Here is a 12578-nt window from a genome sequence, read left to right as displayed (position 1 = left end):
TAACCATCCGGCCCTGGTCAATCACCTTTTCACCAGATTAGAACCCCTGTGAATTTACTTAAAGTGCAAGAAGACATTTACATTTACCGGTAGTAGATAGCTCAATGTCATCGCATTGAACCAAGAGTCCAATATATTCAAATTGGATGAAAACCATAATTGCGTGAGAATTGGATTTCCTTCTGTAGCTACGACACCTTGTTAAATGCACATTTAGTTTCTACCACGAGGCTTCAATAATCCTAAATGTTGCCTCCAAGTATGTGAAGTCGTCAACTATGGACTCACAAAATAATGGCACTTTACTCCAGTGATACATGCAGTTCTTTATTTTATTCTGTACACTACATAGTGTGCAATAGTCTTTTGTTATAGCGGCATGGAAACTGTAGTCCAAGATGGAGAGAACATTCCTGTTTGGTGGCAGAGTGTCCATGTTGGAAAGTACGCAACGGAACGTCTGTGCATGGTGACCAGCTACACTGAGCGGCTACAGCAATACAGGTCTCATATCCACCTTACAGATGTTGCTGGAGCCTATCCAAGCTCGTCTAGGGGTGAGAGGCGTGGTTCACCCCCCCCAGCGGTCCTCTGCCTGTAAACATTTCTTTACCACACAAAACATCAGCCAACGGGTGTTTCGTTTGACAAAATCCTTTGTATTTCTCAAAAACAGGGATAGTTCTTATCTTTTCACTCTTATTTGATTACCCTTCAGAATGATCAATTACTGCAGCCCTAATAAAAAAAATTATGACGGGGAACCAAACTAAACACGAGTGAAATAGCTCAACCCCTCATGAATCTTAAAACCCTACTACAGGATGAAACGTTTTCCTTTATGCAGCACATTACAAAAAAAGCAAGACACCGCAGGGAATTGAACCCTGTCCCGACGCAGTCAGGAGTGCCACCACCGGAGCCTTTTGCTTTTTTGTTGTTGCTGTAATAAGGGTGAAAGCAAAACCTGGAGGAACAAAGTTTTTGTTGCTCCAGGAAAAGAAAACCCCTCAACACTGGGCTGCTACATTATCCTGTCACAAGCAGACAACTCTCGGTCACGAGGCTGAAACTTGAAGAAAGAGACAACCGGTTTCCACAATCCCAGCATTCCCCACCACAAAGCACTGGCATACGAGCGATCACACAATATCCTTTAATCCACATCAAACCCACAATACCGACATCCCTGGTGATGCTCGCAGCCGCTTTCTCTTTGCAAATTGACTGGACTCGCATGGCATACGGACAGCGAGGCTTTCTTGCAAAGTTACCAGCTGTAGCGGAAAGAGACAAGATAATATTAACCCCCCCCCCCCCCAGATCCCACACATACTCATCCAAAACGACATGCCAATATAGCTGACTACAGCTATTCTTCCTTGGCGATGCTGAATTCTTCAACGTATTAAAAACCAAAACCTGTTGCGGGCTAGAGCCATTCATCCCACGACTCCCTGCAGATGTTAAAGTCACCTGTCTCAGCTGCAAGCCAACCTAAACAAGAAATCTGAAAGAGAGAAGACTGTTGTTTCCCCCCCCCCACCACCCCAATCCCAAGTAAAAAAAGAAAACCCCTAACATGAACACGATGTTCTGTGTTACACTAGAAATAAAATGTTATGCAGAGCTTACGTGCATGCAACATGTTGATACACATCAAAGCCATGGCATGTCAAATTAAAATTAAGGGAACCGAAATCACTTAACTTCGCACCCATGAGACAGAAGTGATGCAGTATTAGCGAGACAAGCTTGCAGATCTTGATCTTAAGGTCACTGGATTCTCCATGACAGGTTAGCCATCCCAGGTGACAAAGTAAAAAAAAAAAAAAAAAGAATTTAGGCAATGCGACCTGAGAAACCAAGGGGAGAAGAAAGGGGGCACAGACACAACACAGAGCGGGGCGGGGCTTCTGCGAAGGACGTCAGGGGCTCAGACTTAAGCTCAAGCAGACATGGGGTTGGTGCTTCATTTAGGGGCCACACTTGGATTCGCCGATAGCTTCCTCAGATGACTTTGCATTCAGGGACAGGCGAGATCGGGGCGAACAGATGTGAATGATCTGAAACAAAATAATCTACAAAACACATCCACCACAGAATACCCAAAGATTTGAGTTCTACTCATCTTATGGTTGAAGAGGCAAAGCAATAGAGCCCCGAGGCCAGAGGGGAACACACTAGTAAAGCATTGTTGTAGTGATGATCTGAGGTTAACAGAGCCAGTTCCAAGATGTTATTTAGGCAACTCAAACATTGCGTAACATTAAAGTAGTTTAAGCCAACATCTTACGACACAATCCGGGTTAGAGGATTTTTCACTCGCACTTAAACCAGTCTTGCACTCTGAGTTCTGTGAAAAAAGAATAGGGATACACCCGACCAAAACCACTGCACAACATGAATTAACACATTTGCACTGCACTTCAGAACAAATCAAAGCTGCGCCATGCACAGCTCTACTCAGCTGCTTGAATTTAAAATAAAAAGCTTCGCACAGTTGCGCGACATAAGAGATCTGTCACCAACTTGCCATGTGCACAGTTGCGCAATGGCTAGCAGCTGAGGGCCAAATTCTCAACACTATAAATGATCAAAGAGAACCTGGCTCCATTTGTTCAAACTGCATGTTTGTTGATTTCTAAAGGAAGGGCGAGTCCCGTGTTGTCAAATGTAGACTGCAGTCTTCCTTTCCACCATTCTGAAAGATCAGAGGCAGAAGAGAAACACCCCTACACCCGAGTCACAATATCAGAACTGACTATTGTTATCCTTACCCAAATGCTTTACTGCAGATAACGTCAAAATCAATGACGGCTCCTTTCAATCTTCCCGTTATCACAGAAATCACAGTATTGTCGTTTCTTAAGTCAAGTACTGCAAGTGCTGAGCCCATTTAAGACGGCGCCAACTCCGGGGTTGCAAGATTTCTGCTTTCGACATCAGCATTTGATGGTTTCAACTTATCTGCCTTCAATTTCCACTTTGAAAAGGATGTCATTGGCGTGCAGATCACAGCCGTGCTCTACAAAGATCCAAGCTCATACCTGAAAAAGCACAAGAAAAGCTCCCCCCACAGCCCCCCCAAAAGAACAGATGCATGCCAAAATTGTATTCAATCACAAGAAGCTATGCATTTATTATGCAATAAGAAAATCCTTTACAGATAGTTCACTCATTGTATTGTCAATACAAGGCATAGCAACTAATTGCAAAGGAAGTGCAATGAAGGCACGTGGCCAGACAATGAATGTTAAGAGAAAGACATTTAGTGACCTTACGTGATGCTCGATGCGCAAGGAAACGTGTACATAACAATGAGTTAGCAGAGCTCCTGATGGTCTCTGGCATTGAAAGCTCACAGGACACAGTACGCTGAAAAAATGAAAAGGAAAAAGCCTCTCCCCACAAAACCCCCTCAAAGCAGTACAGAACTACAAGACAATAATGGTATTACAATACTGTCTTAAGCACACAAATGCATTACCATGAATGCAGTTCCTAAAAGTACGCTCGTTTCCCGAGGAAGCATTTAAATACCATCAGCTTTAATGCGAGGGACTCCATCCTTGCGAACTGTGGACACGGGCTTCAACGTAGATTTTTGAAGCTTGGGCCAAACAACTTAAATCTGCGAAAGGCAAACAAAGAGCCCACTCCCAACCCCACAAAGCAACTTGCAGCCTGTACAGTTTAACAATGGCTTCTAGTAAAGAGACTTGTTACCACACTCCGTGGGCAAACAGAGCTCCTTGCTACACCAGGAGACTAGTTTTGCAGTTGTTCTCGGGGTAAAGTGTCCGCTTGAATCTTGTTGGGGGCACTTGGATGATGCGATTAGCGTTGGTTAACGTTGAGCTGTAAAGTCTGGGAGAAGACTCATTAACGCCCAACCCACCCCTCCCATTACCCAAAATATGTAAATGAACCCCATTTTACACCCCTCTAGTGTAGAATGAATAAGAATTTAGATGTATTGAATACCAAATACCTTCCCGCCACTCTGAGCAGCAGTGGATGCACACATGCTGCCGATCCATAGCACTAAATAAAACAAATTAGATGGCCTCAGCTCGTAACGAGTGACTAGCACAGGGGGGATTCTTTCGATGGTCAGCCTTGGGGGGGCCTGTGAAAAGAAGAACTCGAACACCATTTAAATCCCCCCCCCCCCCTCCCCCATCATTTCCCAACCAGGGCAACTACTTCCAAATGCTTTTGTTTGCAAAACAGGTATGCGCTACAAACATTGGTAATTAATGTGCGAACAGTTACACCCACATGTACGATTCATGCATTGACTCACTGCTCAGACTAAGGTGGATAGATCCGATCGGTACCGCTGAAGCACTGAAGGATTGATGTGCACACACAATTGGCCGCAAAGGAGACCATCCACTCTCACACGCCAAATGCCGAAAACGTCTTTGGGGAGACCTATGAAAAACCAAGGATTTCCTCCGCTGCTGGCGAACTACTTCTGACGGCAGGGAGGTCCGATAAGATGTTCCTCTTGCCAGCACACTACCAAGGCATTCACAGCAGCATCACCACACTCATGTCAGCGCACACCGGGAGGAACGGCCACCGAACAAAACGCTTTACTTTGCCTGAAAAGAGGAAGAGAGAGCTGTGCGAGAAATTGTGTTTCTACAACAACCGCATATTTCCAGATAAACTTAATTCCTAGAGTTACAGATACCTCTACCAAGCATACAAACCACTGCCTTGCTTTAAAATTGTGTCGCTAGAAGACATGTGGTGCCCTTCCACCCTCTCAATGGCTGGCTGGCTGTAGAACGGCTGCAACGACGCTACTCTGCGCTGGGTGTCTGGCGCCCTCTGGTGCACACCTGGGACAGCTTCCGCTTCCTGGCCCTCCTTTTCCCTCCACGCCCTCCGGTGCCATCCTGCCTGGCTCCACTGTGGTCCTCCCACGCCCCCTGGTGGTCGTGTCCTCCCTTGCTCTCTGGTGCCGTCCTGCCTGGCTCCTCTGTGGTCCTCCCACGCCCCCTGGTGGTCCTCCCTTGCCCCCTGGTGGTCGTGTCCTGCCTGGCTCCTCTGTGTTCCTCCCTTGCTCTCTGGTGCCGTCCTGCCTGGCTCCTCTGCGGTCCTCCCTCGCCCCTGGTGGTCACGTCCTGCCTGGCTCCTCTGTGGTCCTCCCGCTTCCTGTGATATTTGACTCAGTCCATTTCCCCCCACTCCCAATTTTTTTCTTATAAAAATCTTCTGTCTTCACTAAGCACAAAAAAGTTGACTAAAGTCCATATATGATGTGAGCCTTTGATTCCTCTGTGCTCTGACAAAACACTTTCATGAAAAAAAAAAAAAAAAAAGCATACATCGCTGAATCAAAATTCAGGTTTTTGATATGACTGTTACACCTCATGATTATTCTGTTAAAAAATTACTTTTGGGTGCGTTTATCCTCTAAATCAATGACTGATAATATGAGCAGCTAAGCGCCACGTGGCACGTCAGTCTTTCATTTTTATAGCTTAAGTGACTATTGCATGATGCAATTATTAGCGAAGTCGACTTTTAATTCAAACCAAGTTTTTTCGCATTCAATTGTAACAACTCGCTTCCCTTTCGTCATGTAATTTTCAAAAGCTACCGCGTCACAAAATGACGAGCTACCGCCGCGGCCATTTTTGTCCTTGTTGCAGGCTATCTCCTGACCACGCCCCTACGCAACGGATTTACGTCCTACGTAATTCAAATACACCAATAGCCATTCACTGAATGCTGCTACGTCACGGCCCCCATCTTGCGCCAATAATTATAACGGATATAAAGGAAAGTACTTTCAATTGGATTCTTCCAATGCATAATTTCCGCGTAAATGTCTCGAAAAGGCTTCAATACATTGTAATAATTACGCGAATAAGAAAAACATTAAATAGGAACTTCAGGATAACGCTAGAATCCACAACGCCCGACATTCGGACCCTTCCTTTCGCCCCGAAACTAACTTCGAATGACATAACGTCATAAGGTTTATTAAACAAAATCCGGCAAGCAAAAGACTTGATAAATTATGGCGTAAATTGCCAATTGATAACTAAACAGACAAATGCGTTCAAGAGGCCCCAACGATTCTCTGATAGTTGCCTAAAAACCAACGCACACAAAACGTAAAAACTTCACAACTATCAAGCTAGGCAGCGCAAATCTTTCTATCTTCATCTCTATCCCCCCCCAAGCTCAAAATAAATAAAAAATACTCTTTTGTTGAACCCACACGACTCCTACCGTACACAAACCATAGCAACGTCGCGTCGTGTGAGCTGGTAATGGCGTCGTAAGAGATATATATACGAAGTGGTGCTCCGGCCACAGCAAGACGAGATATTCATCCGATAAAAAGTAGTTCCACTGTTTCGCGAAAATAAACGCTTACAAATGCTCACTGTCATTTTAGTATTGCACTAAACACAGATGTAAATGAATGGACCAATACGATGAATACTATTAACAGAGACCCTTGCAGCAGTTACCGAAAATACATTTTCAGCACATGCGTCAGGAAAATTTAGAACAGCTGACGTCACGAGAATGGCTACGCGGATGAATCTTTGCTTGTGCGTTGCATGGTCCTACAAACCGGATCAAACTGGCTGAATTGACGGATCTACATTTTCTTCCCATTTCTCTTCATTTTTTTGTTGTTTGTGACTGAAGAATAGAAAAAAGCCAATTCACGCCATGCTGTCTATATTCATTCATCTGTTTTTTCTTTTTGATTGACTGGTTTTCATAAAAGCTGCTGTGTCACAGAGTGTAGTTAGATAAGAAAAAAATACAGGCCTTTAACACATTTGTATAGAATTTACTGTACAATTAAATGTGAACAAAGGTGCCTTAATGCGGTGTTAGTACAGCCGAAGAGTGTACGTGATAGCGCAAGAAATATCTAGAAACATCTAGTGCCAAGAAAGTATGTTTCCCTGACAGAGTGGAAAATTACCAGGAACTGAAGGACAACGTGGGAGTTACTTCTGCTCACCAGTAGATGGTGCAGTGAAAAAAGACCCAAAATGTCATGTATTGTTTTTGCTTACTGGTAAATGGTTTTCAGCATTGATTACAGTACTCAGGACAAGCCCAGGCAGCTTCCCTTATATAACCTTTCTCGTGATAGCTCTAGGCCATTGATTAAAGAAACAGCTGGGTGTGGTTCTCTGGAAGAGATTTAGTTATGGCCTCATCAAAATGTTGTCTGTCATGGTTTGGAAGACAATCACCTTATGCTGTAGTTGTTGTTAGATGGCAACAGGAGACTTTTCAAAATTAACAGGTCAGATAGATAGATCAGCATCTATTGTATACACTCATATTTCTTTATCTTTTCATATAAATAACAGTGGTAAAAACAAAATGACCCTAAAATGATATATATAATGTATGACATGAAGTTGACACCGCGAAGGTCAAATCACTGTGCTGTAGATCCTGCTCTATGATTCGATTGTTTCCCGTTTGAGGAAAAAAGGTCTCGCTCTTTCAGCTGGTTCAATGAGCTCCACATTTGTTGCCAAGGGTGATGCAAAATCAATCCCCCATTCCAGGGATTCATACATTACAGCTCACAAGCTGTGATTCCATTATTCTGCAGTCAACAGCTGAGAAAGAAGAGCTAATGCATGGAGGTAGAAACAAATCGGCACCTACATACTTTGCCAACGCACATTATTTATTGGGAGATGAAGCAAACCGTTTCAGGATTTTCCTGATCTACTTTATCTTTTTAATTTATACCATTTGTTTTCAAAATATCTCACTTCCTGATTTACCTTGTTTTGTGGTGAGAGAGAACAGTAGGTCTGTTACGAAGTGATTCCTGCAGTTGGCATCAATAGACAAGTTGTAGCCTAATAGAGAAAAAAAGACTGTGTAATTGTCTCGCAACACGGCTCATCGGTACCATTAGAATAATAAAGCCACTTGACAACATCCATATCCTGCCGTTGGGGACGGTAAAGGTGATGGAGAAACTCTTTAAGCCGGTTCACAATCCCTGCGCCACAGACGAGATCAAGCAAAGGAAGTACGGCCACCGTCATCACCCTCACCATCGCGAAGACCCTCAGTCACTCAGGTAGGATGGTCCATTTGATTCTGATCAAGTCTAATGGAGGAGGTGTTCAGAAATAAAAGTCATGTTCTTCCAAAGTTTTTGTTTTATTTAGTAACCTTATTTTGAAATCAAATCTACAGATTTCTTTGATTTAAGTTGTGGTTAATTTCTACTGACATACAATACGGATATCTACAGTATGTGTGCATCTAAGTATAGGAGTAGTGACAACATTAACGCTGTTCACATACCGGGATCTTTGTGTTCTAGGAACACAATGTTTGATGAAACTGACAGAAATTCATTTGAAAGTCTCGGACAACACCATCACCATCAACACGGTCATTACATCCATGACGGTCCTCGTTGTCATGTTCACCACAGTGAAGAGGAGGAGATGCTTTACAGCAACCAAACACCCGTAACACTCCACAGGGCCTCGTCATCTTCCTCCTCAGCCTCCTCCATTACTTCTTCCTCCTGGTACACAGAGCCAAGTGCAAATGATCCCTTCTTTCTTTGTCATGCTGAGCAGCCGCCGCATTCCCTGTCCTGCTCCAACATTGCAGATATCCATAGAGGTTTCAGGGAATATGACGGCAACAAGCCCATTGTCTATGCCGCCGTCCAACATGGGAATGATGACACTGTTTTTAGTGAGTTATACACTGGCTCAGAAAAGAAGGTGAAGCATAGATTTTCAGCTCTTCATCGTGGTCACAGCAGAAGCGACGAAGGCCCTCTGCAAGCTAATGAAAGCAGTCTTGGAGGGGAACGATCCAGGATCCGGCAGACTAACTATGAGCCCTTATATGAGACAGCTAGTTTGAGCCGAAGCCTGGCCTTCAGTAAGGAAGACATGTTAGGGATGTCCAAGTGTCCCAAAAGAGCAGTGTCCTCGAGTCAGCTCCCCAGTAAAGGTATCCTCAAGAACAAGCAGCCTCATCCTGACATTCGAAAGGCAAAATCAATGGAAGTGTTGTCTCCAAGATTTGGCAAAGGACAAGATTGCAGTGGACAGAAGACACAAGTTGGTATAGAGCAAGCAAGGGCAAATGTTGTGCAGGGGAAGTTGCAATTTTCTGCCTTCCTAGATGAGATTACAAAGCAAGTCATGAGTCCGTCAGATCTTACCATCCTGGGTGTGAACAATAGTAAGGCAAAAGGGAAGATGCCTGCGCCAGCAGAAGCAAATGTCCCCGTCAAGCCTGAGCTCCCACCAAAGAAGCTTAGAGGGAACGATCGAGAACAACAAAACAGACAGGAAGACGCAGTTCGCAGCAGTTCGCGGAGACACTTGGACCGCTCCAGCCCCCACAAAATGATCTCCTATGCAGCTAAGAGCCACCAAGGTAGTCCCTCACCTCACCGCTGCCCCGACTCTCCCGGCCACCGTACTCATGATGGAAGCAACCACAAAGGCAGGAGTCTGCCACCCACTCCCGGCTTTGGGTCAGGTGACAGCGGCATGGCCTGCGGGCCTCCTTTCGCAGATGTCACCAGCACCGGCCATGAACTCCACAAGCCCAAGCAACATTACCATCACACGCAGCATCCCATCACATCCCCCAGTCCACATACTCACCCTCAAAAGGCTCAGCCTGGTGCCGCTGTAGGGCAAGGCGTCAGCTCGGAATCCTCATCCACCAAATCCGATTCACCCACGTCCAGAGACGCAGCCTTCGCAGCTAGTAGTCACAGCTTGGAGCACAGCGGTCAGCATTCACAGCTTCTGGGACACTCTCAGCAAAGCAGGGTGAGTTCACCTTCATGTGTATGTATGTGTAGATCTGAACTTAAAGCTTCATTAGTAAAGCCACATTTGAAGAACACATGGAGGAAAATAGTTTGGCCTTGATCAGAACGTTTGAGACCCACTGGTTTCGTGCTCCCGGTGGGAAGTATGAACAGATATGAGTCTGTCCATTCCGGATTAAATAATCTATTTTCGCTGTCCACTTTTCTTTTTTTGAAGAGCGCGATTTGTTCCTTATTATTTTCTCTTTCCCCGTCTCGATCGTCTCTTTCTCTTCCTTTTTCTCTCTGTTGGTGACCCCTGCCATAACGTGTATAATTTGACTACACTTAAGAGATGTCTGCATGACAAATGCACAGGATGAGTAATACGAGGAGCGTTGCCTCCTTGCAGAGGCAGTCGAGCTGAGTCACAGGGTGTCGAGCTCTACGCATTGCAGGCTGAGTCATTCTTCAGCAATGCAGCAAACGATGCCTTTGAAGTTACCTGATGCATCGGTTTAAATTATAAGGCTGTTTGTTTGCTCTATGAATTGACCATGAAGACAAAGAGAGTAATGGAGTAAATACACAACAGACAAACAAGCAGCAATCGGCACTAGGCAACATGCGAGAGGGGGCCGGTAGGATAAGAGCAAATTGTTCTTATGTGAGGACTCGCTTTGGCTTATACTCTCTTGACGTTATAGACAGCTTATATTACATAACCCTGCCGTTTTTATTTGACTGCTGTGAAAGATTTGGTCACACTGACTTTATTTCAACCGTTAGATGTTCAGTTAATTCATACCCACATTAACGAAACCACACACACATGTAAAAATAAAAAATAAAATCCTGGCTGTGATGGGTATAAGTAATCAATTAATCAATATTTGAGTACTGGCTCGCCATAATTGAATAGTTTAATCAATCAGACATGGCCTCGGAAATGGACTGGTGACCCTTCCTGAGAACATTTTTACATAATACATGCAGGGCCGGGCTCCAGCTCCTGCAACTGGACGGAAGGTTGGTAAAGCAGGGCCACCTACGTACAACAACAGTCACAAGCTTTACACTGGTGATGAAAGATGAAGGTGGACACCCTTAAATTAAAGCCAGATGTTAATATGTCATTGGAGAGCAGTGCTAAAGCTGCCCTGTGGAGTATATTGCATGTCTGCACCATGTGCATTTATCTGTCATTTAATACAAGTCCTTTATTCCGTTTATAGGAGACAGTATGTGAAGGAGATTACTTCCGGTAAGCATCTTCTTTGCTTGTTGTCTGTACACGTCACATTTTGAGTTGTCATTTTCTAAAAATACATTTCTCTGTTTGTCTCAGTTGTTTTTCCTCTTTCTATTTTGTGAAGGATCAATGGTTATTGATTAAACTAATGAGAATGCCCTGAACAACCCTGCTTCAACAGATTGACTGTAATAATGGAACTTATTTACAGAGACATGTCCGTGTTGTCAGTGACAGAAAACAGATAAAGACAAAAGTACAAAATAACACAAGCACCAAATGAAAACGTCTCGATATATGTAACCCGTATCCAGTGTAATCATTTCAGAATACTTCTTTATAATTCTATTGTCTCTGGATGCATCTATTTAATATTGTTTTCGGACCTCTGCAGCAGTATAGCTAAAATTGTGCTAACTGGCATGCAACCCATGTAGCACATTTAAAAATAAAATCCCTTTTAATTGGGAGTTATAATAACAATACTAAACTGCAAATTAAATAAATAACAAAAAAAAGTCCATTATGTATAGTGAAAGGATTTATGGAATGGGGAAGTTGTTGCAAAACGTCTGGTGCATTGCTACTGTCATCGGTCTGGATGTGAGAGGCAACACTTAAAGCAATAGATAAGGTAAATACAGTGTGATCTAAACGCCAGCTCCCATCATTCCCTCGTTTTCAGGGAACTGCAGGAGGAAAATGCTGATCTTCAGCAGAATTTGTTGCAAACCGTGGTCTGCATCGAGAGTCTGGAGGCGGAGTTGAAGAGAACCAGGGATGAACTCAGTCGTCTCAAGGAGAAATACAAAAGGTTTTTGCACCGATGTCGGCATGCTACAGGAATTATAAACACTTCTACGTCGTGACTTGCGTGCTCAAATATACACTGAAGACTACATGGGACAGGAACACGTCTCTTCCATGTTTAGTATTGTGATGTGTCGCATAAGGAGCAGCACACTGTGTTTCTAAATGAGAGTGAAAGGTTGCAATGTGGATGGATCCTAAAGCCACATGTCAGCAATGAAAATCAATCAACTGAACCTACAGCTTTGCAGTGTAGTTTCTACAGATGAATTGACCCGTGGGGCGTGCTAGATAAAGCCCATGAGCACTTCAGCAGTGACCGTTTCATGAAGGCACCCCCGAGCCATCTGCGCCGTCCCTTCATACTCAACAGTGAGCGTGTTGTTACGACTTGCTCACTGCCATGCCTGTATTTAGGACAGCAGCTGCAGCCCGCCGGGCTCCAAATAGAATGCTGGCTCACCTGTCACTGGCATTTTGTTTTGTTGTCAGTACTTACATGGAGTTTGTGAATGTCCTTGACAACTGCTTTTAAACTGTGAGATGACGACATGCACGGTCATGGCTAAAAAATCATATGAAGCATGATGTTTAATGGTTTCTTCTTTATCGTCTCTGGTGCTTTGTGTGTGTGTGTGTGTGTGTGTGTGTGTGTGTGTGTGTGTGTGTGTTTAGCCTCCTAGAGTCCCACGTTGG

Source organism: Brachionichthys hirsutus, chromosome 6, assembly GCF_040956055.1.
Source record: "Brachionichthys hirsutus isolate HB-005 chromosome 6, CSIRO-AGI_Bhir_v1, whole genome shotgun sequence".
Lineage (NCBI taxonomy): Eukaryota > Metazoa > Chordata > Actinopteri > Lophiiformes > Brachionichthyidae > Brachionichthys > Brachionichthys hirsutus.
The sequence above is the reverse complement of the archived record's forward strand: the minus strand, read 5'-3'. Positions refer to the sequence as shown.